This window comes from Triticum dicoccoides, chromosome 3A (genome assembly GCF_002162155.2).
Source record: "Triticum dicoccoides isolate Atlit2015 ecotype Zavitan chromosome 3A, WEW_v2.0, whole genome shotgun sequence".
Classification (NCBI taxonomy): Eukaryota; Viridiplantae; Streptophyta; class Magnoliopsida; order Poales; family Poaceae; genus Triticum; species Triticum dicoccoides.
In genome coordinates, this window is record NC_041384.1 from 377,142,104 (window position 1) to 377,148,041 (window position 5,938).

The window sequence follows — 5,938 nt, forward strand, 5'->3', positions numbered from 1 at the left end:
ATGTGCTTGAAATCAATGCACATTCGGAGCGACTTGTCCTTCTTAGGAACCATGACGACATTAGCGAGCCACTCGGAGTGGAATATCTCTCGGATAAATCCTGCCGCCAACAGTCGAGCCACTTCTTCACCGATGGCCTTTCTCTTCTGGACGGCGGACCGCCGAAGATGTTCTTTGACTGGCTTTGCAGACGAGTCGACTCTTAGGCGATGCTCAGCCAGTCCCCTGGGAACACCTGGCATGTCAGCGGGCTTCCATGCAAAAATGTCCCAGTTCTCACGGAGGAACTGGATGAGCGCTTCTTCCTATTTTGGGTCGAGTGTTGTGGAGATGCGGGTCGGAGCTGCTTCGGGGTCGGTCGGGTGAATGTGAACAGGCTTCGTCTCACCGGACGACTGGAATGCAGATTCTGTGGCGGGCTTCTTGGATCGCAGCAAGTCACTCGGATCTGCGTTTTGCTTGTATTCTTCAAACTCGACCGCTGTCACTTGGGAATCGGCAATTTTGGAGCCCTTCTGAAAGCACTCCTCTGCCCTTTTCCTATCACCGGTGACAGTGATCACACCTTTGGGACCGGGCATCTTCAATTTGAGGTACACGTAACATGGTCGAGCCATGAACCGTGCATAGGCTGGTCTCCCCAAAATGGCATGATATGCACTTTGAAAATCCACGACCTCAAACGTCAACTTTTCTTTGCGAAAATGCTTTGAATCGCCAAACACTACGTCCAAAGCTATCTGGCCGAGTGACTCGGCCTTCTTCCCTGGTATAACTCCATGGAAGCTCATGTTACTAGTGCTCAGCCGGGACATCGGAATGCCCATACCTTTCAACGTGTCTGCATATAACAGATTCAGCCCACTCCCACCGTCCATCAGCACCTTTGTCAGTCGAGTGCCTTCGACAACTGGATCGACCACCAAAGCTTGCCTCACAGGGGTGGCAATATGAGTCGGGTGATCAGATTGGTCGAATGTGATGGGTGTTTGAGACCACTTCAGATAATTTGCCTTTGCTGGGGCAACCATGTTAACCTCTCGGTTAATCACTTTCAGTCGACTTCTGCTTTCCACATCTGCGAAGATCATCAGAGTGGAGTTGATATGCGGATATCCTCCCTCACTGTCCTCTTTGTCTTCGGCCTTGTCCGGCTCCTTCTCCTTGTCCTTAGACTGTTTTCCCTGAAACTGCTGGATCAGGAGTCGACATTGGCGAGTGGTGTGCTTTGGGTAAATGATATTCCCCTCTTCATCTTTCTTCGTGTGAATATGACACGGCATATCCATCACGTCGTTCCCTTCTTTATCCTTTACCTTCTTGGGGTTCCAGGATCCTTTTGGTTTCCCCTTAAACTTTCCTTGAGTCACGGCCAGAGCCTCTCCAGGAGCTGTCGGTTCAGCCTTCCGCTTCTGTTTCCGACTGGTGTTTCCTTTTTCTGACTGACTCGGCTTGTGCTTGCCGCTTCGGAGTCGGTCTTCTTCTTCGCCGTTGGCGTACTTGGTAGCAATCTCCATCATCCGACTCAAGGTCATGTCACCAGTTCGACCGAATTTCAAACTCAGTTCTCTGTTCTTGACACCATCTTTGAAGGCGCATACTGCCTGATGGTCAGAGACATTTTCCACAGTGTGGTGCAAAGTGATCCACCTCTGAATATACTCTCTGAGAGTCTCATTGGTTTTCTGCACGCAGACTTGCAACTCTGTCAATCCCGCTGGTCGCTTGCAAGTCCCTTCGAACGTTCTGACGAACACTCCGGACAGATCTTCCCAAGTGTAAATGCTGCTAGGAGGCAATTGAGTCAACCATGCCCTGGCAGAACCTTCCAACATGAGGGGCAAATGCTTCATGGCCACCTCGTCGTTCCCACCACCGATCTGAACTGCCACTCGGTAGTCTTCAAGCCAAGTTTCAGGCTTAGACTCACCAGTGAACTTGCTGACTCCTGTTGCCAGCCTGAAATTGGGGGGGATAACTGCGGCTCTGATAGCTCTGCTGAAACATTCAGGACCAGAAACATGAACTCGACTGCTCGTGGGCACATCTCTGTCGAGTGCGCCTCGATGGGCTCTGTTCCGGTCGACCAATCCTTGCACGATAATGGATCGCGCGTCAAAGCCTGGCTCTCTGGGGTCAACTGGAACCCTACGCCCTGTACTGTACTGACGCCTATCATCTGGCTGCCGAGGAGCGTAAGACCCACCCCTCGGAGGGGAATAGGGCACTCGACGCCTATCATCTCGGTCGAGTCTGTCGCCATATTGATCTCGCCGATTCTCACGCCCTTCGCGCCGCGGAGGCGATCTGGGGCTGTGAGCCGACTGAACCGTATTCACAGTGACAGATCGACTGTGAATTCTGTTGCGCGACTGAGACACGGCTGAATTCTGATCTCCTGCTGCCCGGAGCAGATCCCTGATCTGCAGCAAACCTCTGCCAGCCTCTGACTGCGAAGGCTGAATGGACTCTGCTATACGGGTCGCAGCTGCTAAATTCTGAATTGGGGTTCGATATACCTGAGTCGGCGGGAAGAGTTGACGTCAACTGGTGTCGGGAACTCGTTGCCGCGCGCGCTCGTCGAGTGCTCGCTGAAGGTTCTCCAGTCGAGTGCGCTCGGCCAAATTGGCCAGACGCGCCTCCTCCAAGGCACGAGCCTCGGGGGTTTCTCCTGCGATGGGAATACGCAGGGGATCCTCGTTCCTGCGGCGAAGCTCTTCTCTTTGCAGAGAGTCGAGTGGCTCGGGCTGGTACTCTTCGTAGCCTCGTGCAGGGTCGCCGCCGTCGCCTGCTCCACCACCACGGGCGAAGCCAGGAGGACTGTGGGGCCCGTCGACCATCAAGATTTCCGCCGCTGGATCACTGCTTCCGCACTCGGATGCAGTCTCTCCGGAGCCAGTCGACTGATCGAACAAGCCGTAGAGAGATTCGTTGGGCTCGATTGCCGCAACTTGTGTAGTGGCCGACTGGCGAGCCACCGCGTGACTCACCCATCGTTGAAGCCTCGACCGGCCTGAGCGCTTGCGCTGGCGGGAGACCGGGAGGGTGGAAGATGGAGGAGCCGACCGATACTGGGTCGATGGTTGCCGCAGCAGAACGCCGCGGACACATGCGCGAAAATGCGTCGCACCGCGGACGGGGAGCGCATCTACGTCGAGTGGAGCCTCCTGGAGCCATGCGGAGTCGTCGGTGATGAAGACGAGAGCGCCGAGACGGATCTCTTGACCCTCGACCAAAATTCCAGCAGACACCATGATGAAAGTACTCGGAAGAATCGCAACTTCTCCACAAAATCGCTAAAACACTAGCCCCACGGTGGGCGCCAACTGTCGTGGTTCTAAGCCTGACAGTAGAGTGGGGGGTAGGTATGGAGAGGCAAGGTCCTAGCTATGGAGAGGTTGTAAGCACAAGGGATGTACGAGTTCAGGCCCTTCTCGGAAGAAGTAACAGCCCTACGTCTCGGAGCCCGGAGGCGGTCGAGTGGATTATCAATGTATGGATTACAAGGTGCCGAACCCTTCTGCCTGTGGAGGGGGGTGGCTTATATAGAGTGCGCCAGGACCCCAGCCAGCCCACATAGGAGAGGGTTTAAGGTGAGTTAAGTCTGGGGCGTTACTGGTAACGCCCCACATAAAGTGCCTTTACTATCATAAAGTCTACTTAATTACAGGCCGTTGCGGTGCAGAGTGCCTCTTGACCTCCTGGTGGTCGAGTGAGTCTTCGTGGTCGAGTCCTTCAGGCCAGTCGAGTGAATCCTCGTTGGTCGACTGGAAGGCGACCTCTTCTAGGGATGCCCTAGGGTAAGTTACTTGGAACAGGTCCATGACCCTACCCTAGGTACATAACCCCATCAACTTGCCCAATGATCGGCAAGCGATTGAGAATAAATGGATCTTCAAGAAGAAGACTGACGCTGACAGTAATGTTACTGTCTACAAAGCTCGACTTGTCGCAAAAGGTTTTCGGCAAGTTCAAGGGATTGACTACGATGAGACCTTCTCACCCGTAGCGATGCTTAAGTCTGTCCGAATCATGTTAGCAATTGCCGCATTTTATGATTATGAAATTTGGCAAATGGATGTCAAAACTGCATTCCTGAATGGATTTCTGCAAGAAGAGTTGTATATGATGCAGCCGACAGGTTTTGTCGATCCAAAGGGAGCTAACAAAGTGTGCAAGCTCCAGCGATCCATTTATGGACTGGTGCAAGCCTCTCGGAGTTGGAATAAACGCTTTGATAGTGTGATCAAAGCATTTGGTTTTATACAGACTTTTGGAGAAGCCTGTATTTACAAGAAAGTGAGTGGGAGCTCTGTAGCATTTCTGATATTATATGTAGATGACATATTACTAATCGGAAATGATATAGAATTTCTGGATAGCATAAAAGGATACTTGAATAAAAGTTTTTTCAATGAAAGACCTCGGTGAAGCTGCCTACATATTGGGCATCAAGATCTATCGAGACAGATCGAGATGCTTAATTGGACTTTCACAAAGCACATACCTTGACAAAGTTTTGAAAAAGTTCAAAATGGATCAAGCAAAGAAAGGATTCTTGCCTGTGTTACAAGGTGTGAAATTGAGTAAGACTCAAAGTACGACCAATGCAGAAGATAGAGAGAAAATGAAAGATGTTCCCTATGCTTCAGCCATAGGCTCTATCATGTATGCAATGCTGTATACCAGACCTGATGTGTGTCTTACTTTAAGTCTAGCAGGGAGGTACCAAAGTAATCCAGGAGTGGATCACTAGACAGCGGTCAAGAACATCCTGAAATACCTGAAAAGGACTAAGGATATGCTTCTCATATATGGAGGTGACAAAGAGCTCATCGTAAATGGTTACGTTGATGCAAGCTTTGACACTGATCCAGACGATTCTAAATCGCAAACTGGATACGTGTTTACATTAAATGGTGGAGCTGTTAGTTGGTGCAGTTCTAAACAAAGCGTTGTGGCGGGATCTACATGTGAAACGGAGTACATAGCTGCTTCGGAAGCAGCAAACGAAGGAGTCTGGATGAAGGAGTTCATATCCGATCTAGGTGTCATACCTAGTGCATCGGGTCCAATGAAAATCTTTTGTGACAATACTGGTGCAATTGCCTTGGCAAAGGAATCCAGATTTCACAAGAGAACCAAGCACATCAAGAGATGCTTCAATTCCATCCGGGATCTAGTCCAGGTGGGAGACATAGAGATTTGCAAGATACATACGGATCTGAATGTAGCAGACCCGTTGACTAAGCCTCTTCCACGAGCAAAACATGATCAGCACCAAAGCTCCATGGGTGTTAGAATCATTACTGTGTAATCTAGATTATTGACTCTAGTGCAAGTGGGAGACTGAAGGAAATATGCCCTAGAGGCAATAATAATGTTATTATTTTATTTCCTTATATCATGATAAATGTTTATTATTCATGCTAGAATTGTATTATCCGGAAACATAATACTTGTGTGAATACATAGACAAACCAAACGTCACTAGTTTGCCTCTACTTGACTAGCTCGCTAATCGAAGATGGTTATGTTTCCTAACCATAGACATGTGTTGTCATTTGATTAATGGTATCACATCATTAGGAGAATGATGTGATTGACATGACCCATTCCATTAGCTTAGCATCCGATCGTTTAGTATGTGGCTATTGATTTCTTCATGACTTATACATGTTCCTATGACTATGAGATTATGCAACTCCCGTTTACCGGAGGAACACTTTGTGTGCTACCAAACGTCACAACGTAACTGGGTGATTATAAAGGAGCTCTACAGGTGTCTCCAAAGGTGAATGTTGAGTTGGCGTATTTCGAGATTAGGATTTGTCACTCCGATTGTCGGAGAGGCATCTCTGGGCCCTCTCGGTAATGCACATCACATAAGCCTTGCAAGCATTACAACTAATGAGTTAGTTGCGAGATGATGTATTAC